Here is a 27,649-nt window from a genome sequence, read left to right as displayed (position 1 = left end):
ATCCATTATCAACTCCGTACACTTAGAGATATTTCTGCAAAACCTTCTTTCTCCTAAGAGATTGTGAGGACCAAGAGGGCATCTATTTTCTCTGGTTACCATATCGTGCCCTGTACATTACAGGGGATACAATGATGCTGCATGAACGACCTGAATTCTACTTAAACAAGTTACTTCATCTCTTTGGACGCTTGATTCATCATTGTAAAATGAAGAGATGGTTTACAGCCATGGTTTGCAACCAAGGGCAATTTTTGCCCCTTCCCTTCCCCCCCAAGACACTTGTCAACATCTGGAGACATATTTGGTTGTTATGACAGGGCATCTAGTGGACAGAGGCCAGATATATTGTTCACCATCCTGTGATGAACAGGACAGTCCTCACAACAGTTGTCCAGCCAAAAATGTCAATAGTGCTGAGGTTGAGAACCCCTGAATTAGATGATCTCTAAGATCATTTTCAGGTGTGTCTATGATTTGACCTTTGAACTTGGATTTAACCTGGCTAGGGCTGGAACAGTACAACAGTAAAGATCCTTGCTTTGGAGTCAGACCAACCCAGGTTTGAATCCAGGCTTTAGCAACTGTTGCTCATGTGATGTTGAACCAGTGATTACTTAAGAATTTCTATATAGGAGTTTAGGGCCTGCAGACAAATGGAAAGAGAGGACTGAAGGATTTGTCTTCAAGCCTGGTCTTAATAGCAAGCACCTTTTTTTTTAACTTGGGCTGTGTCATAGATCAATAAAAATAGCCAAGTTTTAGCTCTGCCACTTACAAGTCATGATACCTTGTGAAAACTCCTTAGCCTCTCTATGCCTGTTTCTTCATCTGATAATTAGGATGGTATTATCTTCCTGAAAGGATTATTGTGAGGATTTAACGAGTTACCACACATTAAGGACTCAAACAGAATGACCTATTATAACCACTTGATAAAAGTTACTTATTATTATTACCATTATCATTTTATTCACATTTTAAATGAGTGAGAAAAATGTTCATTGTCAAGATAAAAGAATAACATTATCACTACTGTGGGATTTTAAAAAAATTATATAAAGTAGCTTGGGTGGGGCCACTGGAGATTAAGATGGCCAAAGTTCCCCAAGTCACCATTTGGTGGGGGCACTGTGTTGAGCCAGTCCTTTATTTTCACTAAGCCTCACAGTCCTTGCTTGTAAGGTGACAATAGTCACAGTGTTGTTCTAAAAATTAGATGAGACAAAATAAAGTGCTGAACACAGAGTCCAACATATAGTAACTGCTTAGTAAGTAAGTAAATATGTATCATCTAACATTGCTACTTGGGCTATCAAGTTGGAAGTCCAAGCGCCTGCAGACTTGTTCTTGAGCTAAATTAGACAGTCTCAACCTAGGTTAGGGGTCTCCAGTTGGCAGTACCCCATAGTAGATGGGGCTTAATCCTGTGCAAGTGAGCACAAGTATTACAGCTTTGAAGAAAAAATCAGAATGTCTCCTGCTGGCCCTGTGGAACAACAATGGGTTTTTTGGTTTTGTTTTGTTTTGTTTTTTAATCAAGTACTGGGATCTAAATAATGCTAGGTCCTTCCTGGGCTGCTCCAGGACCCAGCAAGAAATGAGATTTGGGATCAGTCTGCTTGTGACTCAAATTATTGTCAATCAGGTATGTCCCCAAGAAATAGAGCAATGAGGTGTAGGAATGTTTGAATGACCAGGCAGAACAAAGAGAAACTGGACTCTGCCCTATAAATGAACAGTAAGCATTGGGCGAGGGGGTGGAATAGAAGCTCTGAACAGTTGCAGAGGCCGAACTGCACCCACAGCGGTACAAAGGCCAGGACCACTTCTTTCCCGTACTTCTGCAGCTACCCCTGTGGGGGCAGGTGGTTATAAAATACTACAGAGAAAGAAGAAATTAAGGAGTATTTTCCTAGAAAGAATTTTAGCGGCAGAAACTACTGAAGTCCTAACATTTATTCATTTATCCACTCGACAAACTATGAGCAAGAGTCTGGAATACCAAGAAGAATAAAATTGGTTCCTGGTACCAAAGAGTTCTCAGTCTGGGGAAGAAAGGAGGAACAAATTTAAAAAACAGTTACAATCAATCAGGATAGGGAGGTCATCTCTCCTAGTGGTCAAGAGCATGGACTCATATCCAACAGGCACAGGTTTGACTTGGCCACATATCTGACTTGGCCACCTATTTGACCTTGAATGAGATCCTGAGCATCTCTAAGGCCCAGTTTCTTCATTCGTGTGGCAGGCACTGGTAGTTCCCAACCCAATATCCATTCTCCTCTTATTCCTCACTAACAGAACCCCAATTTTGTTCGTGGCAGAAATCTTCCTAGCTTTAAATAGAGGGAGGAAACTCTCTCAGGCTCCCCGACAGTTAAGGGTGACCACGTAACACAGCCCTGGCCATCAAGATGTAGATAGGGAATAGCATCACTTCCCAATAATAAGACAAAACGACAAGAAGAAAAGGTTCTTTGCCCTTCGTCCTTTACCCTTTCACCTTTACCCTTCCTCCTGCTCAGAACACAGATTGGAGGAACAACAGACATCTTGTCTTCACTGTAACAAAAGCTACATGCTAAGAAAGGTATTGTGGAGCCACGCCCACCAGCCCTGGCCCCTCTACCTTTAATTTATTGTTATTTGAGCAAATTAAGTTCCATTTGGTTAAGCCACCATGGACAAGTTTTTACAAGCTGCCAAACTCAGCTCTTAACCGATACAATCTGTAAACAGAGGACAATAAATTATCTCTCCCCCCAGGGTTCTTTTGAGCATTGAATAATGCACGCACAGCACTTAGCACAGTATCTGGCTCTAGACACACTCGATAATGGTAACTTAGACCTTTTTACTACTATTATTACTCCTGTTACCCTTATTAATAGAACTATTATATGTGCCAAAAGCCATAGGAGCATATAGCTCCTATAGGAGCATATAACTCCACCTGCCTGGGGAAGAGAAGACAAGCTACCCTGAGAATGATGTGTTTGATCTGGGTCTTTAAAAATAAGGAGTTTCCCAGGATATGGTTTCTACTAAAAAGTGAGCAGATTCTTGTGTGCCTGCACAAGGGTTTCCAGGGAGTTCAGCACTGTTCACCAGGAGGAAACGCTGATAGGATACAGCACTGGCCTTGGGGTCAGAGGACCAGGATGGAGTTGGGCCCAGCTGTGGTCCTCATACCGAGACTGAGAAAGGGAAGTGGGCATCTAAACACCTAGCCACAGGGCTATTGTGGACCCACAGGGAAGAACAGATATTATGGAAGATCTATCCAGACACCATTTATTGTTAACCCAGTTACCTCTACTCTAGTTACCTGACAGCCATCAGACAACCTGGTGATGTACTCTCTCTATTTTATAAGCTTTTTCGGACCATGAATGCTTTCTTAGTCCCTTCCTTGATTTTTGTGTCCCTAGCAGCAAGCACAGAGCTTGACACAAAAGATGTGGCTATTCCAACAACCCTAAAAAATATTCAGAAACATAGTCTGAGACCTCACACTCCCGCTGGAAGAACAGATAGAGACCCAGAGCAGAGCAGATGACCTTAGCTTGCTGTCTTGACCATGCACTCTTCTAAATAAAGACAGAGTTCTCTGGGCCAGGCTCCTTCCCCAAAATTTATCATCTCTCTAATCAGAGAGAGAAGACTAGATATAAATAGAAGACAGCACTTTCTACTCCAAAGCCTTCTTTCCCCAAAAAAGAAAGGCAGAGAATACCCTTGATAATTCACGGGCCAGAGGAAGTAGAAGCGACTCCTGCCCTGTGGCTGGCGGATCCGGGAGCCAATACAAAGCCTAATGAGAAACCGAGTTCAGCAGAAGAGGAATGTGCGGTGTTTAAGCCTCATTAGTACTATAAAACCACCCTTTCCACACGAGCCCCACTATTAACTTTGACCTCACTTCCCTACCTCCCTCTGCTCATGGCATTATTGAACCTGGGTTTTTCCTACGGGCCAGAACCTTGCCAACCCTTTTGCCCTTCACATAATGTGTTTGTCTGGTTTCTATTTCTGTAGTTTGATGAAGGATGATAGCAGGGTATTGAGTTGTTTTTCATTTAGTGCCGTCGCCGCCCTCACCCTGGCCCCTACCCCCACCCTGTTCTCAAGTCCAGTTTTCATTGTCTGTTTTGTGCCTCCTCCTAGGTTTTTATTGCTTCCTTACAGAGGAGGGAAGGCATTTTTTTTTTAAATTTTCCAGGCCCTGGCATATATAAGTGCGTGTATCCATTTTTTCCACAAAGAATGACGGGGTTTTGAAATTGGAAGTGGTCTCAGAGGAAAAGGCAGGGGAGGTTCAGATGGTCACCGGGCCCCTAATAGGAACCAGGCCCAGAAACGGGCCCTTTTTCCTGCACTTACACCCACAGCACATCCGCGAGGTAGGCAGTGTTACGTCTCCTTTTCCGGATGAGACGACTGAGCCCCAGAGAGATGAAATGACAGTCTCAAGGTCGCACGGAACGGTTACGGACCACAGGACGTCCCCTACTCCAAGTCCACTGCCCCTTTCATGCTTCCCCATGCTATGTGGACATTTTTAGGGTGTTTTATTTCAGGTGGGTACAAATCTCCTAAGGAAGAAGGAACAAAAAAAATTCCAACTTCTTATTCTCTGAAACAACTTAACTCTCCTGATCCTGCGTTCCCTCTGGGGCAGCAGCTCCTGGACCTTGGCTGAATCGAGGCATTGGGTCTTCGTTATCCCTGCCAGCACCTGCTCAGGTGTCTTTCTCCAGGCCCCAGTCTGGCTGTCATATCGATCCTAACTGACCTCCATCCACTAAGCTGTCCCATCTGCTCCTAAGTCATTGATTTACCCAGAGTACACCTCGCCCGGGACCACTCCAGGAAAGGCTCTGTCTTACGGGCCTCACAGCTCTGTGAAGGGTGTGGGAAAACCCTGGCTGCTCCCACACTGCTCCGGGGCCTTGGGAATCTCTGAGAGGCTGCCTCTGAACCCTGCTGTGTAAACACACTGAGGCATCCCTATCGCTCAAGCCCTTAGTAGAGGGGAACACTGCAAATATGCTCCCCAAGGCTTCTCATGGGGGACAAGGCACAGATCTCTTCTCCTCCTAGAGCTTTGTTTCTTCCTCTCAACCCATGTGTTTCAGAGTCTATTTGGTAATTCAGAAGCTCAATCCCACCCTGGCTGGGTACTCAGTTACAGCGCCATCCCCATATGCCAAGGTCGCGCGGGCTGAGATCCTGGTCACGGCACATACAAGGGTAACCAACAAACTCATGACTAGGTAGGTGCGTTGAGTAAAAATTGAGTAAACTCAATTTTTTTAAGAGCTCAACCTCTTTGTATTTCCACTATTACAGCTTTAATCCTGAAAGGGAGGATAGGGAGAGTGGAAGACTCCTGGAAGAGAGAATATACGTTAATATTTCCGGGGGAAAGATCATCTCTGCCCTGTTTCTTCCTCCTGCAGACACGGGGAGACAGTTCTCAGCCTTCCTGGCAGTTAAAATGGGGATGAGGTGACAACACTGTGGCCAATGGGACGTGGGTGAAGTAACAGAGATGACTTACAGGCCCAGCCGCTGAAACATTCCTGCCCATCCTCTAGCCCTCTCATCCCACCTCCCCCCAACAGCAGCTGGGGGATCATGAGCTGCAAATGAGAGGAAAGGAGCCTGGGTGCCTGAGTCACCCCGTGGAGGAGGGCCACAGCAGAAGTTGCATTAAACGCTGCCCTGCCGGCAACAGACCACGATGTGAGCAGGAAATGAAACTTAACTGTGTTAAACCACTGAGGTTTAGGGGTGTGTGTGTATGTGTGTAACAGCAGTTTATGTTACTTTCTCTGACTGATAAATACCTAAATATAGTTCTACCTCATCATCAATGCATAAAAGGTCAGAGATTTGGAATCAGAAGTTTGACCACTTCAATAAAAATTTATGAAAGTGTGAGAGGGTGGTAATGGGAGGGAAGTAGGGAGGGTGGGAGGGGGGACTGGATTGGGAGTAAAAAGGAGAAAACTGTATTTGAACAATGATTAAAATAAAAAAAAATGCTTCATCAAGCAATTAAAAAAATTTATGAAAGTGAAGGTGTAGAACATGACACCAATTCTAAAAAAATACTAAGGATTCTCTTTGGACAATATTCAATGCTTGATGTTGAAGGGGAGTCATGGGGGAAAAGCAAGAGTGATACGTCAAATCCTTCTGTCAGCCAGCCTGGTGTAATCCCTGGTGTACTGAGAGGCTTAACAAGCAACGACCAACTGAACGAGAAATCCAGTAGCCTATCACCTCTAGTCCAATCCAGGACATTTACCTTTTTTTTTTAATTCTACTTTCAAATATTTGTTATTTATAATCCCCTATAATCTACACCCACTGTTACAACCTCACTCCTAGCAATTACAATGACTACTTTCAATAACTTTTAAAAGTTTCTAATGTGTTTTAATTTTTTTTTATTATGCTATATTTAAATGAGCAGCAGAGTGCTTAAATGAGAAGCTGACTTTGAAACAACTCTGTATTACAGCAACTATGATGGTTGCTCATCATTCCACCCTTTTGGGGTGAGTTGGCCAACAGCAGATGGGGTCTACTCTGTTCCAGTCTGTGCGGTTGCAAATATCCATGCAATAACACAGAAAGTGGTTCCACTGGCCAGGACAACATTACCATATTTGTCATGAAAATCTGGGGAGTGTTTTCTATGGCTCTGTCTTGCCCTAATTTGCTGAATGCTTCAGATCTTGAGGCTACTTAATACATTTCTGGCCAAGGGAAACATCATGAAGGTGCGACAGGACTGCAGTGGCTGGTCTATTTCCTTGTAAAGAGATAGTACTTGAGGCTGGAAAGTCTAAGAACTAGGTGCTGGCTGATTTGGTTCCTGGCGAGAGCCCTATTCCCGGCTTGCGACTACTGCCTGTGTCCTCACATGTCAGAGAGAAAGAGGGAGGAAGAAAAGAGAAAAGAAGGGAAGGGGAGAAAGGAAGAGGATGGGAGGGGAGGGGAAAGGAGAGAAGAGCAAGACAGCTCTCAGGACCTTTACTATTTTAGGTTTTATGGGGAGGAGCAAAGGAGATAGAGATAAGGGAAGAGGGAGGGAGAGAGAGAGAGAGAGAGAGAGAGAGAGAGAGAGAGAGAGAGAGAGAGAGAGAGAGAGAGAAAGAGAGAGTAGGAAAACCGAGAGGCAAGGTGGAAATAGTTCTCCAGAAGGCATGTGCCTTTACCCATTGCCACTTTTGTGACTTAAAACAGTGCTTATCAGCTAGAACCCTCTGTGATTTTGCCTGCCCTCTACATGCTCACAAACATACAAAAGTAAGGTTATAACTCCTATTTATTATTGATGTTAACATACAAAATGAAGCTGGGCATGGAAAATGAGAGGCAGGCAGAAGCTAATAAACTGGAAAAAGCCAATCAATCCCTCAGACGTGGAATCATGCAGGAAGACTTCTGGGGTTTGAAGGGGCTCAATAAATACCACCTCTCTTCCCTATCAAGTCAGGAACCAATTTAGAGACAGACACCAGAGACACAGAGAGGAAACCAAAATGTTTGATGTATTATTGATGATCACCAGGTTTGGGCGTGCAACCAAAAGGATCCGCTATGAGCCTCCACCCTTGAATTAGACCAACTCAACTACCGAGCCACTAGCATAGCTGGAAAACTGCAGATTGCCCCCAATGGGGATCACGTCCTTCCTGCAAGGCAGAGAGTTCACCAGAAATGCCCCTTTCAGAGTCAGGAAGAGTTGGAGGAAGAGTAAGGAAGGAGCTGAGCCAAGCCATGTCCAGGTCTTCTTCCCAAATGACCGATCAGATAAGTCACCTCTTCTGTTAGTCAGCTAAGGCATGCGGCAAGATCAAACACCTGCAAGTTCTCAGCAGCTTACAGCCACAAAGATTTCTTATTTACCATCTGGTGTGTGCCATCTTCTCACTCTGGTACTCAGGCTGGTAGGCTGGTCCATAACTTAGTCATTACAACCATATCTCATTTTGTTTTTTGGTTTTGGGTTTTTTTTTGTTTGTTTGTTTTGCTTTATTGTGCTTCACAGATACATTTTTTTCTTAATTATTATTATAAATAGAAGGTTTGTGGCAACCCTGCTTTGAGCAAAACTATTGGTGCTGTTTCTCCAACAGCATTTGCTTACTTCATGTCTCTGCCACATTTCGGTACTTCTTGCAACATTTCAAACTTTCTCCTTGCTATCACATGTATTATGGTGATCTGTGACCAGTGATCCCTGATATTACTATTGTAATTGGGTTGGGGTACCATGAATCATCTCCACACGAGGCAATGAACTTAATCCATAAATGCTGCGTGTACTGACTGCTGATGACCAGGCATTTTCCTGTCTCTGTTGCTCCGATTCCCTGAGACACAATAATATTGAGATTGTAATAACCCTACAGGGTTCAAGGGTGTCTAGGGGTTCAAGTGAAAGGAAGAATTGCACATCTCTGACTCTAAATCAAAAGCTAGAAAGAATTAAGTTTAATGAGGGAGATATGCTGAAAACCAAAACTAGGCCTCTTGAGCCAAGCAGTTAGGCAAGTTGTGAATGCAAAGGAACACCTCTTAAAAGAAATGAAAAATGCTACTTCAGTGAACACACAAATGATAAGAAAGTGAAACAGCCTTATTACTGATACAGAGACAATTTTTAATGACCTGGATAGAAGATCAATCAGCTGCAACATTCTCTTAAACCAAAGCCTAATCCAGAGCAAGGCCTTAGCTCTTCAATTCTGTGAAGACTGAGGGAAACTGCAAAAGAAAAGTTTGAGGCTAGCAGGGGTTTAAGGAAAGAAGCTATCTCCGTACCATAAAAGTACAAGGTGAAGAAGCAGCAAGTGCTGATATAAAAGCTGCATCAAGTATCCAGGAGATCTAGCTGAGATAATAAGTAAGGTGGCTACACTAAACAACAGATTTTTTAAATGTAGGTGAAGCAACCTTATATTGGAAGACGATGCCATCTGGAACTCTAACAGTTGGAGAGGAGAAGTCAATGCCTAGCTTTAAAGCTTCAAAGAATAGGTTGACTCTCTTTTTAGAGGCTAATGCAGCTAGTGACTTGAAATTGAAGCCAACATTCATTGACCTTTCTGAAAATCCTTAAGAACAATGCTAAAGCTACTCTTCCGGTCCTCTATGACTGGAACAACAAAGCCTGGATGACAGCTCCTCATGGTCTACTAAATATATTAAGCCCACTGTTGAGAACTACTGCTCAGAAGAAAAGATTTCTTTCAAAGTATTACTGCTCACTGACAACGCACCTGGTCACCCAAGAGCTCTGAGGGAGATGTACAAGGAGATTAATGTTGTCCTCATGCTGCGGACACAGCCTTCATTCTGCAGCCCATGCATAGATCAAGGTGTGATTTCAACTTTTAAGTCTTGGTATTAAGTAAATACATTTTATAAGGTTATAGATGCCGAAGATGGATCTGGGCAAAGTAAACCGAACAACTCTGGAAAGGATTCACCATCTAGATGCCATTAAGAACATTTGTAATTCATGGAAAGAGTTCAGAATATCAATGCCAACACTTTGAAAGAAGTCAATTCCGGCTCTTGTGAATGACTTCAGGGAGGAAGTAACTGCAGATGTGGTGGAAATACCAAAAGAATGAGAAGTATAAGTGGGGCCTGAATATGTGGCTGAGTTGCCGCAGTCTTATGATGAAACTTTAATGGACAAGGAGTTGCTCCTTGTGGATGAGCAAAGTCTTTTCCTGAGATGAAATCTACCCCTGGTAAAGATGCTGTGAAGACTGTTGAAATGACAACAAAGAATTGAGAATATTACATAAACTTAGTTGGTAAAGCAGTAACAGGGTTTGAGAGGACCGACTCCAATTTTGAAAGAAGTTCTCCTGTGGGTAAACGCTATCAGACAGCATTGCACACAACAGAGAAGCTGTTCAAGAAAGGAAGAGCCCGTCAGTGCATCACACTTCATTGCTGTCTTGTGTAAGAACCAGCCAGAGCCACCCCAGCCTTCAGCAGCCACCGCCCTGATCGGTCAGCAGCCACCAACATGGAGGCAACACCGACCGACCCCAGGCTCAGATGATGGTTACAGTGTTTTAGCAAAAAGACATTTTTAGGTTAAGATACATACACTTTTAGGCGCAATGCTTTTACACACCTAACAGACTTCAGTACAGTGCAAACATAACTTTTATATGCACTGGGAAACCAAAAAATGTGTGTGACTCACTTTATCACGACATTCACTTTATTGCAGTGGTGCATGACGAACCCACGTCATCGCCGAGGTGTGCCTGTGCCGGTCTGTGGCAGAGGGAAAGGAGGGAGGGTAGACACACCTGTATTCCCTCACTCCCTGGGCCAAAGCAAATTACATGGCCAAGTTTGCCCTCAATGGGGTGGAGGTGTTTAAACCTCCTGAAGGGAGAGGCAACAAATATTTTTAAATAATAACACAACAATCTACGACATTCTTTCCTCCAGAAGGAAAATAAAAATATGGGATTCACTTTTCCCAATCTGTACCCAAAGGGCCAAAGGCTAGCAACAGCAGGTGCTGCTATTGCCACATGAACGTCACCTTGGCCTATTGTAGAGGTCATCCATGCGTTCTGCAGACAGTTCCCACACGTTCCACACGTGTCATCTGGTTCCTAACCTGGACACCAACCAGAAGGGCTTTCTTTGGCTGCAAGAGCATGCTTGGCCACAGAGCGAACGATTCCAGGGGCACCCCCAGGGACACCTCTTGACCAAGGAGGGAGAGAAGTTGGCACTCAGTAGAACAACTTTCAGGTATTTCTACACAGTCAGAGGACCCACAATGGGAGTGAGCCAAGGTTACCCACAATGATAACTGGCTCATATGAATGTTCCTTTTCCCCCTCCCACAATAGGCTTCCGGGGATCACAACTCAAATAAAACACTGCACTCAAATCCCTGGGTCAGGGACTGTTTTGAAGAAATGCAACTGCAGTAGAGAAGGCAGCTTCTCCTATCAAAGATCTACTTCCTCGTCTCCCATCATTCTCCATCAGTTCTTCTTCTGCCTGCTCGGACCCACAGCAGAGAACAGATGGTGTGGGTGCAAAATTCATCTTAAATAATAACTAACACTTTCCTTTTGGCTGGAACTGGCATCTTCTAGTAATTCACCCAAATGACCGACACAAATGGGAAGAGCAGAGGCACTGCTCTGGGCTCTCTAGGCCTTTTAGGGAACATGGAGTTGTTCCTTTGGCCCACATACACGCAAACCCACAAGACAGGTGATATTGTCGACACCAAGGCAGTGGGCCTCAATCAAAAGGAGTGACCCCCAAGTACTCCCATGGCAAGCTGGGAAGGGTCCCCATGGTTGCCCAACACACCATTGGCATTGTCATAAACAAACAAGTAAAGGGCAAGATTCTTGCCAAGAGAACTAAGGTATGCATTGGGCACGTTTAAGCACCCTAAGAGCTGAGACAGCCTCCCGAAATGGATGGCGGAAAAGGGGTCAGAAAAAGAAGAAAGCCAAAGAGAAAGGCACTTGGGTTCAACGGAAGCACCAGCCTGCTTTACCCAGAGAAGCACACTGTGTGAGAACCAATGGGGAGGCCCCCGCGTCACTGGGACCCATTCCCTGTGAAGGTCACGGCATCATAGGTATAAAAATAATCAAACAGATAGATAGACAACCTCTGGCTCTAGAAAAGGAAATTAATAAAATAGCTAACATTTATATCCTAAACACCTTCCTATACTGAACCTCATTATTTAATTCTTGAAATAACCACGTGAGGTTGGTATCATCATCATCCCTGTTTTATGGATGAGGAAACTGAGGCTCAGAGACGAGTCTCCTCCAGGCACTGACTCTGGCCCTCCAGCGCCAGCTCCCCTGCACTCGTGGGAGGTCTCTGGCTTCTTGTCAAACCCCCTTGACTTTGCGGCCATCTCAGCCGGTATTAGCTGGTCTCCACCTTAGACATCTTGGTGCCTCCTTCTTTCCAGCCTATAATTTAGGGATTTTAAACTGTCCCCTTGTATCCATTGTTATGCCTTATACACAGCTCGGTCATACTCAACAAATGTACCGTGACTGCTAAGTAGCAGGATTGTTGTAGGCACAATTGTTGCAGGCAGCGGGAATACAACAGTGAAGGAGACAGACCAGCCCTGGCTGGTGTGGCTCAGTGGACTGAGTGCTGGCCTGTGAACTGAAAGGTCACTGGTTCGATTCCCAGTCAGGGCATGTCTGGGTTGTGAGCCAGTTGGGGGCATGTGAGAGGCAACCAATTGATTCCCCCCTCTCTAAAAACAATACATTAATTAAATCTTTAAAAAAAAAGAAAAGAAGAAGACAGACCAGCTGCCTGTCCTTGTAGAGTTTGCTTCCTGCTGAGGAGACAGGGAAGATAAACATTTGATAGTCATAAGTGCTTCTCAGAGAATCAGAAGACAGCGATGGGACTGAGGAGGAGTGGGTGGCTATCTTTATTTTTAAACTTTCTTTTGTTTTTCCTTCTTTTTTGCTTTGTTGCCATTATTTGTTTGGGGGTGTTATTTTTCATTGGGAAGGCAGGGAAGGCTGCTTCTCTGAGAGGGTTACTTCTTTTTTGTCCTCATCCAAGGACATGCTTATTGATTCTGAGAGCGGGGAAGGGAGGGAGGGAGGGAGAGCAGGAGAGCAACGTCGATGGGAGAGAGAAACATCAGTTAGTTGCCTCTTGTACGTGCCCCAGCCAAGAACCAAAACCTCAACCTAGGCATGTGCCCCGACAGGGAACTGAACCCATGACCTTTTGTCTTACTGAACGGAGCTCCAGCCAACTGGGCCACACTGGCCAGGGCTGAGATAAGACCTGAATAACAAGATCATGCCAGCCATGGAAAGATATGGGGAAGGAACATTCTCCCAGAAGACAGCAGCACATGGGAAGGGCCTGGAGGGAGTGCTGGCTTGGAGAGGCGAAACCACAGGGTGTTAACAATAATGCTGGCCTTCAGGTGGTGTACCTCTGTTAAAAGCCGGCCACACCTGCATCCCGCGGCCTCCACAAGGTGGTCTCTCTCCCAGTCTGATCTTTGTCATAGGCCCTCCTCACCCCCTTGCCCATTTTAGCTTATTCTTTCTCAGCACTGCTTGGAATCTGGAATCTGCTCCGACTCCCAACCTCAGTGAAATGAACTGCTTCTTCAAGACTCCGCTGCAGCACACCCCTCCGCATGGCCCTGGAGTTCTGCGTTAGCTCTCTGCCCCCCTCCTGGACCGGGAGCTCCTTGGGGGCTGGAATCTCTCTCTCTCTACCTACCCACCTACCTATCTTTATATCTGTCTCTGTCTCTCTGTCCCCTTCACCCCCTCCCCCCACTCCAGGCTGTAGGAAGGCACACGACACACAGCAGACGTGTCACCTAAGGCTAAGGGAAGAACTCCCCCAGGTCCCCTTGGTACGTTAACCTTGCTCTGTGAAATCTTTCCTGATGCCTGCTTCTGCCCACTCTCACCTGCTCCCTGAGCACCCCGCAACAGTTCCAATTCCGTATCCACACAGTTACTTATTAACCTTTCTTCTTCCCCTCCAAATCTACAGCAAGGATGGCCAACCCGAAGGGCCACAGGTCCAGGCAGGGGACATGGCTGCTTGACAAGTGAAGGCAACAAGGAAGCCAATGGCAACCTCATTTGCATGTAATGCTGGAACATTGGGTTTTTATGTGAAATCTTCGGATTTTTAACTGTTAGCACTTAACTTGTTTGGAAAAGTTCAATCAGCCCTCAAGGGTAGGGACCTCATTTTACCCATGATGGTCTTCTCAGTATCCCACACAAGAAATGACAAATAACTCTTGCGCAACAGCACTTGGTGAACGAATGAAGCAAACTTGATGGAATTAATTAGATCCCTCTTCTCACGGCAGTCCACCTGAGACTTAAATTGTCATCATTTGGCTTGGCCAAAATTGGAGTCCCCGTGAAAAGTAGGGGCACTCGGTTTTCTTTGTTGCATCATGCCGTGACATTCCAGTTTGTCGTCTTTATTGCTCCTCCATCCCAAACGACCCCAGGGGCCGTGGGGTTTCTGGGCAGGAGATCGGATGTCTCCAGAGCAGGCTGATTTCCCCAGGGGGCCCAGCCGGGCTCACACACCGCTCAGACAGGCCGCTCTGCCTAACTGCTTAGACTCCAGAAATCTTGCACTGAAGCTAGCAGAACCGTAGCCAAGCCCGGGGAAGTGCTCAGCCCCTACCAGCACAGCCCTGACTAGCAGAGGAAACTAGAAAAGGGGTTTGGAAAGCGACCCACCCAGGGTCACGTGATTCGTGGGCCCGAGTCATTTCTCCTCTCACTGCTTTCTTTGGCTTGGCTCAGGAGGAAGCCACGCGTCCTCATCTCTGATGTCTGAGGCAGAGCCCAGCGTCGGCGGCACACACCCAACATGTCACACAGCCCTCCAGACTGCTTCGCAGAGGGGGCTGGCTGCGCTCTCCTCTCGGACCAACACCAGGGCTGCTGCCGTGAAAGGGTTTCTCGAGAAACATGGAATGAGGCTGAACACAAACAGGCTACAGCCGGAAGCGCGGAGGGGCGCCTGGGAGGCGTGTGAGTCAAGGGGAGGGGCTGGGTTTTTTTCTACTTTTGTATCACCACCACCAGCAGCTGGCAGAGGGCCTTCTAGCTGAGTCCATGTTGGTTGAGCAGTGCCCGCTGTGTGCTGGGCATGGTTCTAAACAGCGGATCTCAGAGTAGAACCCTGGGTACTGCCGGCGGCCGCCCGAGGCCCTGTCAGGGGCTCAAAAACATGTTCACAGCAACACTGAATGTTATTTCCCTTTTTCACTCCCATTCTCTTATGAGTACACAGCGGAGTTTTCCAGAGACTGCATGGTGTCTGATCGCTTATAGTATGTGTGCTTGGGATTTTTGTGTTTTGAAAATTTCTCAATTTTCATTTCAAATATGGTCAATATCAATAGGTATCTCAATACAACCCACATTACCAGAGGGGTTTTGGGGAGGTCTTTAAGAATATTTAGCCCTGGCTGGTGTAGCTCAGTGGATTGAGCACGGGCTGCGAACCAAAGCATCACAGGTTCGATTCCCAGTCAGGGCACATGCCTGGGTTGCAGGCCATGGGCCCCAGCAACTGCACACTGATGTTTCTCTCTCTCTTTCTCCCTCCCTTCCCTCTCTAAAAATAAATAAATAAAATCTTTAAAAAATATATTTAAAAGCATGGAGGGGGTCCTGAAACAAAAAAAAATTTGAGAACCACTGTTCTGGAGGATGTGAGAAGCTAATAAATACTATATTATAGCGGGGGTGGGGGAGCAGAGCAGGGTAAGGGGAGTTCAAAGGGCCTGAGGAGGGGGGGCGGGACAGGTGAGGAGGCAGGGGAGGGGGAGGGGTGGGCAGCTTGCAGGGTTACACAGGCCAATACAAGTGGGCCTGACCGAGAAAGAAACTGACACATCAGACAGGTCTCTGACTTGCCGTTTAAAATGCCCTCATTTATCCTAAATTTAAATTTTTTATCGTGGACTGAATCCTAAATATATAAAAACCTATGGTTATGTGTGTGCCGTTTTTAAAGAGTTGGTTAAGAAAAAAGGCTATTTCTGGCAGCGTCAGAATCCCCCTGTGAGCCGCCGGCAGAGAGCGCCACCCTGCTCACGAGGGGAAGCTGGTTCCGAGTTTGCGGTGACGCATTCCCAGGCACCTCTTGGCAGTTTACCACCTGCACACAGATACGTGTGTGTCCACAAATGACGTGTTATTTAGTTCTGAATAACCAAGAAGCAAACCCAAACCACTGTAACAAAGGGACAATATTGCTGCTAACAGAGTTTCCCTCCCAGGAGAAAATGGGAGGGAAATCCCCCAGGACAGACTGGGGGATCCCCAAGTGGCCCCCCGCGGTTTATAAGGGTTGTTTCCGGGGAAGTCAGTGGGTGCCATCAGGGCATCTAAAAAGGCTGCAGGGTGAGCCGCATACTGCCCTCTGGGAGAAATACCTGCTTGGGGAGAGGGCTACTCTGCACTGTCTTTGTGTTGGGGTCCTGTTCTGCCTTTCAGCACCATGACCTGTCTCTAGGTTGTGGGAGTGGGTCGAAGCTGAACATGTTTAGAGCTGGAGCAATGTAGGGCGCCCTTGGGAGAGCAGGACTCCACGAGCACCTGGTCAAGGCGAGTCAGACCTAGAAAAGAATCAGGGCTCCGCCTCTCCGCGCATCCTCTTCCCGGCGCTGGGATCCCAGCGATAAGGCCCAGAAACACGTCTGTCTGCATGCCGAGGCCCAGGACGCCCTCTGAGCTGGCTCAGCTGGCCACCCTGAGTGTGGGGCCCGGCTGTCCCTCTCTCCGGGGCAGTGACTGACGCTCTTTGTTTAGGTGGAACTTGACTGTCCCCCAGCAGCTGGCTGAGAAAGGCTGGGCAGGAAAGTATTTGGAGATTTTGGCTATCTAAAAATGTTTTTATCAAACTTTCATAGCCATTTACTCCCTTCACTGAGAGAATTCTAGATTAAAGATTATCTTCTTTCAGACTTTTGACAGCACGGGGCATCTTCTAGTCTTCAGTGTTGCTACCGGAAGTCTGGAGCTGTTCTGATTCATCCCCCACCCCACCCCTTTCTCCCCCCACCCCCCCGCCGGAATATTGTAGAATCTTCCTTCTTTCCCTCAGTGCTCTAAGATTTCAGTGAGGTGACTTGCTTTGGGTCTATTTTTATGCATCACACCGGGCACTTGGCTCTTTCAGCTTGGGGGCTTGCATTCTGCAGAATTTCTTGTGTGTTTCATTGGTGATTTCTTCCCCTCTGTCTTCTCTGTTCTTGTCTTCCAGAACCCCTATTATCCTGATGTTGGGCCTCCTGCTCTGGACTTCCATTTATCTTTTTTTTTCCTATTTGCAACTTCTTCGTCTTTTTGTGATTTTTAAGATGTTTTATCAACTGGATCTTCCAACTTTTTGACTGGTTATTTTTATTTCAACTATCATATCTTTCCTTTCTAAATCTTTGGATGTTTTCTGTTGCTATTCTTTCAGTTTAGAGATGCAATGATCTTTTCTTATCTCTCTGAAGACAATGCTTTTTAAAAAAACTTCCTGCATGGCCTCTGTGTCCTCCAGGTGGCTTTTATCTTGTTTGTTTTGGTCTCTCTTCCATGTTCAAAGTTTTCCCCAGATGTGTGGTATTCCTTAGGCTCTACGGTCAATGAAAAACTAAAAAGCTAAATGGAAGCTTTTAGCACATGGAGGACTGTCCACTTGGAGCTTCCAAGTAGGATTCTCTGGGGACCTATTTGTTAGAAAACCCAGGATGTCAGTGTTTTAAAATATTTCCTTTAAGATAGACATCTTCCACCCCATCCCTGGAAGGTAAGGGTTTGGTTGCCAGAGTTCCAGGAACCAGGCGGCAGGGTGAGGGCTGGAGGAGTGGGGGTGTCGTGTTTCCACACTCAGTACTAAAACACATATGGTTTCTTTTTTCTTTTTTAAGATTTTATTTATTTATTTTTAGAGAGGGAAGGGAGGGAGAAAGAGAGAGAGAGAGAAACATCAATGTGCAGTTGCTGGGGGCCATGGCCTGCAACCCAGGCATGTGCCTTGACTGGGAATCGAACCTGCGATGCTTTGGTTTGCAACCCGCGCTCAATCCACTGAGCTATGCCAGCCAGGGCACAAATGGTTTCTTTATCCCTGTTGTCTGGGCCATACCCAGGTCCTCAACTATACCCAGAGAAGCTCTGCTTCACCCCTTCCTGAGAACAATCTCCCAGACTTCTCCCCGTGGGGGGCAGGACCAGCTTCAGGGGAGCTTGGGGAGTATAAAGGGGGATTGCAGATTTGGATCCGATTGCTCCCTAAATGGCTCATCTAGTTCTTCATGTTGTAGCACCGCCCCCACCCCCATCCCCACCATCCCACCCATGTCCTCTGCTCACAGAGGCCTTGGGCTGCCAGACTCTTTGCTGTATACATTCAGGTTGTGCTCAGCCCGTCCCACCGCTGCTCTGGACTCAGCTTTCCCAGGCCTGCCAGATTAGTCACCCTGTCATTCTCCTCTCGCGGCTGTGGTTTCCCATCCTGTTTTCTCAACGCTGCGGGTTTCTGTTTTTCAAAAACCCCTCTTCCAGAAGTTTTAGGGTTCGGGAAGGAGCAAAATTAGATACGTACGCTCAGTCTGTTACTGTAACCTGAACACTACCCTAAAATTCTGAGACCCAATCTGCTCCTGAAATGTCTGTCGCTCTGCTGGAATCTGGGAAGACAGATGTGTTTGGGACATGGTGCCCATCCTCACGGGTATCAGTTAAGCAGAAGAGGCGGACATACTCAAGGGAACCAAATATGAGTCCACAATCCTTGAGGGTCAACCGGACCTTGGATTTTAGAAAGATAACATGAGGCATAAACCATTATTCCAATAGCACACTGCCGGGGCCTGCTGCAGCACATGGGAATGAAAGATATTTATATTGCTGTGGTAAGACTTATGAGTATTCACAGTAAGTAGGCTTAAAAAAAAACCCACTATAAATAGCCTCATATCCATCCAGGGAAGGTTTTAAAACCAAAGGATTTAACAAACCAAGCCCAGTTTTCAGCCTGGGAATTCTGAGTTGCTGATCAGGCCCTGTAAAGTTCTACAATACATTAAGTTTATAAACGAAGTTTGTACAAAGTACTGTGGGTGTAGACTGGAAGGCTTCACAGAGGAGGTGATGTTTGACCTGGACCTTGAAGAATGAATAGGAGTTCACCAGAAAGGAAAAGGAGTCCTCAAGGTCAAAAATATGCTCAGAGTGAGCAGCTCAAGCAAAGGCCCAGAGGTTTGAAGCAGGAAAAAAGGCCACTTTCTTTCCTGTTCCTGGAAAACGGGAGCAACTGGGCAGCCTGGTTTGGGTTCTAGAGCCAGGTCTCTTCCCATAGGATGAGTCCACTCTTTCCAGCTAAAACTTGAACTTTAGTAGGAATGGAATGGTGTGAGACCTGGATCTGGGGAGGTTGGCGGGGGCAGGTCGTAGAGAGCTATCTGGGCTACAGCAAGAAGTTTGGGCCTCACCCAGTAGGACAGCATTTACCCAAGTGTGGTCCCCAAACCCTTTCAAGGAGGTCAAGAGGTCAAAAGAAATATCACATTACGTATTTGCATTTTAAAAACTCTGTTGATCCCTGGCTGACGTAGCTCAGTGGGATTGAGCACAGGCTGCGAACCAAAGTGTCACAGGTTCGATTCCCAGTCAGGGCACATGCATGCATGGGTTGCAGGCCACTGCCCCCAGCAATTGCACATTGATGTTTCTCTCTCTCTCTCTTTCTCCCTCCCTTCCCTCTCTAAAAATAAAATCTTTAAAAAAATTCCTTAAAAAATCTTTCGTTTAAAAAATAAATAAATAAAAATTAAAACTCTGTTGACATGCGCAATAATGCAAAAGCAAAGTTGAGTAAAGCTGCTGGCACCTAAGCAGGAATCAACCTGGAGAGGTAGGCGGTCATTTATGCTTAACCACCAGGCACTTGCAATTTTTTTTTAAAAGCTTGCTTTAGTTAACATCCTTGAAGATCTCCCCATGTTCATTGCAGTGTTATTTACCATCGCCAAGATGTGGAAGCAACCCAAGTGCCCATCAGTAGATGAGTGGATAAAAAAGTGGTGGTACACATATCCAAAGGAATATTACTCGGCCATAAAAAGAATGAAATCTTACCATTTGCCACAGCGTGGATGAACCCAGAGTGTATTATGCTAAGTGAAGTAAGTCAGACAGAGAAAGACAGATACTGTATCATTTCACTTATATGTGGAATCTAATGAAAAAAGTTAATGAACAAACAAATGGGAACAGACTCATAGACACAGAAAAGACTGATGGTCGCCAGAGGGGAGGGAGGTTGGAGGACTGTCGGAGGAAGGTGAAGGGTTAAGAAGTACAGAGTGATAGTTACAGAACAGTCACAGGGACGTGAAGTGCAGCACAGGGAATGTCGTCAATCAAGTTGTGATCACTGTGTGTGGTTCCAGGTGGGTACTGGAAATACCAGGGGATCACTGTGTAACGTATATGATTCTCTAACCACTACGCTGTACACCTGAAACTGATTCAAAATAATACTGAATGTCAACTATCATTGAAAATAAAAATTTTAAAATACTGTTAAATAAATGTTATCAATGAAAAAAGTATGTCTTTGATGAAACAGTAAACCTATTATATTAATTAACCCTTGACCCTGAAGCACATGACTTTCTAATGTTCTGTGTGAATGAATGGGAAAGGTGCATAAAGCAATTCTGCTCAGTCCCAAAGTGCCTGGCGATCTCCAGGAAAAGCATTTTTGCAACTGTTTGAGTTACAGGTGAACCCAGCTATTTTTCATGGAACATGAAAGAACAGTTTTTTTAACAAACATGTATTTTTTAATATCATTTATTTATTTTTAGAGAGGGAAGGGAGGGAGAAAGAGAGAGAGAAACATCAATGTGCGGTTGCTGGGGGCCATGGCCTGCAACCCAGGCACGTGCCCTGACTGGGAATCAAACCTGCGATGTTTTGGTTCGCAGCCAGTGCTCAATGCACTGAGCTACACCAGCCAGGGCGAAAGAACATTTTCACTTGAAAGAACAACTGCTAAAAAATATATGGTTACTCAGATTTGGGCATTTTCTTAAAAACGAACGCAGTGAGCCTGTCACTTCAAGGAAACCTGCTCACAGTTATCTGTTGCCAATAAAATGTGAGTTTTTGAGCAAAAATTGAAATGTTGGAAATTTCACACCAGGGATTTGACAGCTTCCCAATACTGATCGAATTTTTCTGTTGAGATCAATGATAATATCAGTAGTGATATTAACTGATGAGATGTGTCATTGTAGTAAGGAAATAGGTCAACATTTCAAAGATCTGCATAAGTCGGGGGCTCAACATCTTTTAACGGGACTAATGAGTGATGCTCCAAAATCACGCATGGATAAAAGATCTACTAAGATGCAAGACAGATCGATGGATTTTTAATGTAACAGAATAAGAAAAATTCAGTGATATGGTTTTGAACTACCATTTGTTGAGTTTGGGTATAGTATTGAAGAATATTCACAATGATCTGAAAGGGCTATTGAAGTACTCTTATTTTGCCAAGTGGATGTTTGTGAGGCCCGATTTGCTTCATAAACCTCCACTGAGACACTATATTACAACAGGCTGATTGTAGAAGCAAAGATGAGAATCGAGCTGTTTTCTACTTAAGCCAAACAATAAAAAGATTTGCAAAGCTGCACAATGATGCTACATCGGTCGTTGATTGTTTTTGTTTTGGAAAATTTAGCTATTTTTCATAAACATATTCACATGCAATAGATTTCCTAGTTCTATTTTTTAATTAATAAATAAAACTTAAAGTATGCATATTCTCACTTTCAATTTCTAATGTGGGAAATGTTGATAGATACAACCCACATACACAAAAAGTCTTTGGGGTTCTCAATAACTTTTAAGATGGCAAAGAAGTCCTCAGACCAAAAAGTCTGAGAAGCATTGCTTCAGGCAAGGATCAGTCAGCGGCAGATTTGAACAGGAGAGGTTTTGCTCTAGAAGATTCTTCTCAAAGCAGTGTGGAAGCCAGACTAGAGTGGATCCAGGGTGCAGGCAGGTGCTCCCGTCAGGGAGTGAGAAGTGATGAGGGAAGATTAGAAGTGGTAACAGAACCAGATAGGACTGTTGCAAGGAACATTCTAGAAGTAGGAGAGAGAAGACTGTTGGCTATCGCCCCCCCCCACCCCACCCATTGCTCCTACCACAGAAAGCGTTTCGTCTACATCCCTCTTACGCTTAGCTGACCTGTCTAACCCACATCAAGTGTGTCCCAACACAGACCCATGATTTCCTCCAACACAAACCCCTCCTTAAAGCCTTCTCCACTTAATAAATAACAAGTCCATTCTTCCAGTTGCCTAGGCTAAACACCTTGGGACCCTTAAATCATCTCAGCAAAATGTTAAAAATATTTTCATCATCCAACCACTTCTGACCACCCTTGGCTACATCTTCGACCTCCCAGTCCACCGCCCTCTCCCTTGCTCTTTCTCCTCCAGTGAGGCCGGCCTCCATGCTGGCCATGGACCATGCCCAGCACACTAGTACCTCTGGGCCATCACACTGGCTATTCCCTCTGTCTGGACTGCTCTTCCCCCAGGTAGCCACACGACTCACTCCTCTACTTGCTTCAAATCTCAGCACCAGTGTCTCCTTATCAGAGAGACCTTCACATAGACAACCCCCCCCCACATCTCTCTGTACCCCCCTCATCCAGGCTTACTCCTCTGTTTAGCCCTTATCACCACCCATGTTATGGATTTATTTTTGTTTTTTTGTGTATTTTATGCTTCCCTTCAGTAGCATAATATGCTTCTTGATAGCAGAGATGCTCGAAGTCTGTATCCCCAGGACCTAGATGAGACCTGGCCCAAGTAGACACTCAGTATTTATTTTCTGAACAAATGAATAAATGCATGATTTGACATCTATGTAAGTTTTTGTTTAAAAAAGAAAAAAAAACCTTTGGAAACCACTCATCTCTAGATGAGATCATCTGTGTGGGACACAGTCCCTGATGTTACCTGACAGAGCAGCAAACATTTGCTGAGCCCTTGCTATAAACTTCCCCAAATGTTTTCCAGGTATTCTTTCATTTAATCTTTTCAGCAACGGGTGAAGTAGACACCATTATGCCTATTTTATAGATGAAGAAACTGAGGCAAAGAGAGATTAAATAACTTGCCCAAGATCACGCATCTAGTTAGTGTCTCAGCAGGAGTTCGAACCAAGCGATTTGGCCCTATTGTTGGGAATCCCTCTGCCTGGTTTCAGGAGCTATAACCCCGCCATGGCTAAGGCTGAGTGAGTGAACTTCGGACCATAAGCCACTAAGGAGACAAAACTTATCTCCCTGGCAGGGGCGCCGCCTCTAATCCTTTTACTTCACCCTGCCTGGCCCCCAATGCTTGATCAGTCAGCCAATGACGGGTAAGATTCCTCAAGGGAGGGATGACCTAAGACAGGCATGATCACAGGGGCCCCAGGGAAGGACTTGGGGGCTATAGAAAAGTGGTGATGGACTCTCACCCCTTGGCTTTAACATAGCCTGAGTCCTCATTCTGTGTTTGAGAAGTCTCCCAATCTCCTGGCTGCCTTACTTCCCCTGCCTGACTTAAGCCTGAAACCATGCTGGTGGTGGGTGTCACCCTGTGCTGGAAAGAGTGGGTTCCCTAGGGTGATCAGGCCTAAGAAAGAATACATAAAATCCTGTGAAACCTGCTTTGTTTAGAATGCTCTCAATTAAATGACAGGTGTCTAAGCAGGAAGTGAGTTTGTTTCCCAAAATTGTATGGCCCTTTAGCTATCTGACCCTGACTCAAAATTCCTGACTCAGAGTTCTTTGTATGTTATCTATTGTTTGATCCTTATTGCCTGGTAATGATTAATGAGCTTTACATAAACACCTCGTATTTCTATGCAAATTGAATCCAATAAAAGTCTCTCAAGGCAAGAGTCAGGGCGCTCTCCTCTTGAGAGGGTGGCTGAGGTGCTCCAAGGCTTGCTCTCCCCTTGAGAGAGAAGTCATGCTGTCCCTTTTCCTCCACAGGACTCGGTAGTCAGTGTGAATTTGTCTTGTATCTCATCCACAATGCCTTGGACACTGCAGACCGGTGTCCGCATCACCTGGTAGTCCATGTCTTACCCACCCTGCCACGGAGAGGACCTGGGAGGGCCCCAAACATCTAGTGCAAAGGGGATGGGCCAGGGTCCCTGGGGTGCTCCCAGTTCTTTGGGTCTCTGATGTTGAGATTCTACTTACCTACAGTATTAATTGGTTACTTAATTTATACATAAATAAATGAATATTCTAAGTTAAAGCTATATTCTAACTTAAATATCTAGATATATAGGTAAATTATTTATGCAACAAATACTTACTGACTGCGTGCTACGTGGCAGGTTCTGCACTGGACATTTCACATACATCTGTGATCCTTTATAAAAGGTAGGCATTATGATGTGCAGCTAATAGCGGGGGAAAGTGAGGCTTATAGAACTTATGAACTAACCAGGGTCATGATGTTATTAGCAGAAACAGGATTCCAGCCCTGGTCTCAGGTCTGTTTGTTTTCAAAACGCAAGCTCCTTCCGTGTCCCCAACCTGCCCCTCTTCAAGCACGGAGGGGGCCTGACTTGCAGGAGGTCCTGGTGAGCTCACTGAGAGGCCTGGTGGGGCAGGGGATAGGAACTGCGTCTTGACCTCCCCCGCAGGGCTGGAGTCTGGGGCACCAGCTTGGTCTGGAAACTCCGGCTGGAAAGTTAGGGAATGCAGGTGGGGGAAAGCATTTTAACAAAGCCCCATGAGGTGTCACCTTTTACCCTCGTGTTCTCCTTTCCCTCCAGCTTGCTCTGGCCAGTGTCAGTCATCTGTACATAAACCAAGCCTCATTAGCAGAGAGAGTAAGCCCCTCATCTCTGGGTCGTTTAACCACAGGTCCTTTAACCATGGGCCTCTGCGTCCTCACAAGGGCTGCCTTCCACTGAGCGGTCTGCAGAGGCTAATTAAGTCTCCCTCAGCTACATCAGGGAAAAGCAAGACAGGCACAATCAAATCTAAAGCCCTGCTCATTCAGGGACTAAGTGACGGGGCAGGGGTTGGAGGTGGGGGTAGGCAGAGGTAACACAAGCCTGGCTCCGACTCACTGCTCTCCCAGGAAACGAGACAGGGTCACATGACTGTTGTCCCCAAGGCAGGTAGAGCAAATGAAGTCACAGCCACAGTAATGCCCTGAATCACAAACTCTCGAGATTCCCCACCCATTGCATTACAGGAAGTGCAGTGTTTTCCTCTGGTTTTCCAAGAACGCGCAGGGTTGCGGACACGCGCCAGAGTCCAGGGCCGTGCACTGCCTGCGAACGCAGCAGCTGAAGCTCAGCCACGCCCCCTAGAGGCGAGTCCGGCTGTGGGCGCCTTTCTGCTGTGTGAAGGCCTGCTGGGCCTCCACCTCCGTTTAGAGCGTGTTGGGGGCCCAGGAAATACCTTCAAAAATATCTTTGGAAGTGAGAGGAAGAAGAAAACTTCCCTTCGTGTTACCCTCTATTCCTCAGCAAATCTGCCAGGGTCCTAAACAATATTTTCCTATTTACCCCTATTTCCTCTGGAGGGCGCGCGTGAGCACTGCCAGACCGGTTTGGGGTGGGCTGCCCACGTGCTTAGCTGTCTTTTCTCCCTGCTACTCCGCTTGCCTTGTGATGCGTTCAGCAGAGGGAAGTAATACACACCTGCCTCGTAAGGCTGGAGATCTGAGAGCAGCTGTCTCAACGACGCTGGAAGACCCCCTGCAGGGTGCCTGCATCCAGCGTGGGGCGGGGGCAGGATGAGAGAATATTTCTGTCACCCGTTGTTCTAAGAACTTTTGACATGTTCTAAGAAGTTATTATGTGTTCTTGCGCATTTGATCCTCCAACAACCATAGGAGGTAGATACTATTATTATCCCCATTTCACAGCCTGGTTTAGGGAGGTTAGGTAATCTGTCCAATGTCCCACTAATGGCAGGGCAGGATTCGAATCCAGGCAACCTGGCCCCCCAGCCCATGCTCCTCTGGACCACACTGCTGGACTGTAAGGACCCAGCTGGCCCGAGACAGCCCAGGGACAGCCCAGGAGGCTGGCTGTGAGGACAAGAGACTGGGGCTGATAACAGCGACAGTGCATGTGTCATTTTGGGTAGGCTATTGTAGGTCCCCAGGTACTCAATCAAAAGTTAGGTCTTGCTGTGAAGGTATTTTCTGTGATTAGTCTACATAATCAGTTTAAGAAAAAGAGAGTATCCTAGATCCTCTGGGTGAGTCTGATTGGATCAGTTGAAAGGCTTTAGGAGCAGACCTGCAGCCCCCCTGAAGGAGACACGCCACCCGTGGACCACAGTTTCGACCCCTGACCACTTGCCCTACAGATTTCAGACTTGTCCAGCCATATCCCACAACTGCATAAACCAACTCCTTGCAATAAGTCTCTTACAATACCCTACTGGTTCTATTTCTTTGGCTGGACCCTGACTGATACAATGATCAAGACGAGGCAGATGCCTGTGGGGGGAGGGGGGAGATGACCCCACTCGCTAGGACTTGGCTCAATATGGGTCCCCTCCAATGGCGAGCTGCCACCCCGGGGAGAGATGGAAAGTCCCAGATGGAGCGAGGCAAGTTCCCATCATCAAAGGGAATGAAGAATAAATAAATTTAATTCAGATATCAAAAAAATAAAGACAGATGTTTTTGCAGTCCCAAGTTTTATGGGCTGAGTAGAGTCACATCTACTACCTCATGTTAACGCCCTATACCCACTTTAGGGGCTGACAGAACAAAGATATAAGAACACTAACCAAACCACAATAATACAAGTAATACCATCTTATTGTAAGAGATTATCAGGTGTCCGTTACTGTGCTTCGCTTACACTGTCTACCAACAGCCTTGTGATGGACTAGCCAGTGGTCATTGTCCCCTGGAGGGACAATAGAGGACCTCTTACAAAAGAGGACCTGAGACCTGTGAAGACAAAATAATTGGCCCAGCGTTCCATGGCTGGTGAGGGAGAGTCGGGGTTCAGGGCCTGTCCCGTTTGCCTCCAAAGCTGTACTGTAATGACTACGTTATACCGATCTCTGTCAAAACAGCTAAAATTCCCCCTTCAGACCCACCACTTCTCCCCCAAAGTTCCCAGCGAATCTCACATGTGCCCCTCAGCCACCACCAGAGACCCTCCCGGCATTTGTCTCGTGTTCTTTGGTCACCCCAGGATTCACTAGGAAGCTCCCAGGTTCTGTCAGTGTCTCTGCTCCAGGCTGAAGGTGTTGTTAGTATCAGTGAGTGCATCAGGGCTGGGTCACTGATGCTGCGCCACTAGACTTCAAGAGTCCTACCCTGCTTTTCCTGGCTAGCAGCGCTATTCACAATAGCTGGGAGGTGAAGACAGTTCAAATGTCCATTAACTGATGAATGGGTGAACAAAATTGTGGTATGTCCATATAATGGAATATTATTCAACCATAAAAAATGAAATATCGATACATGCTATAACACAGACAGACCTCAAATCCATTATGCTAGATGAAAGAAGCCAGATGCAAAGGTTCACATATTATATGATTCCATTTATATGAAATAACCAGAATAGGTCAATCTACAGAGAAAGAAAGGATACTCATGGTTGCTAGGGACCAGAGGGAGGGGGAGTGGGGAAAGACTGCTTAATGGTTACGGGATCTCCTTCGGGGGCGTGGTGAAAATGTTTGGAACTAGACAGAGATGATGGTGGCACAACATTGTGAATATACTAAATGCCACCGAGTTGTGCCGTTTAAAATGGCTAATTTACGTTATGTGAACTTGCCTCAGTAAAAATGAATACATACATAAATAAATACCACTAGGTCATCTGTGTACACCTGCTCACACTGCTTTTTCATCTGACTTAGTTTTGTCTTCCTGTCAGTCACCCTCTCCCTAGGAAGCCGGTACAGGATCCTGGGCTGGCTGGGACTGGCAGGTGATCTGACCGCATTGCCCTGTTCTGCCTCAAGTTCCCCTGACCCC

General features: G+C 46.0%; 1 pseudogene; it reads right to left on the bottom strand.

Moving 5' to 3' along the window:
- Window positions 1–6,538: 6,538 nt before the first annotated feature.
- Window positions 6,539–6,793, bottom strand: LOC123810570 (annotated as a pseudogene).
- Between the last annotated feature and the right edge of the window lie 20,856 nt (window positions 6,794–27,649).

Source organism: Phyllostomus hastatus, unplaced genomic scaffold (genome assembly GCF_019186645.2).
Source record: "Phyllostomus hastatus isolate PE091 unplaced genomic scaffold, TTU_PhHast_1.1 phas_scaffold_755, whole genome shotgun sequence".
NCBI lineage: Eukaryota > Metazoa > Chordata > Mammalia > Chiroptera > Phyllostomidae > Phyllostomus > Phyllostomus hastatus.
This window is presented reverse-complemented; position numbering and strand designations above follow the sequence as displayed.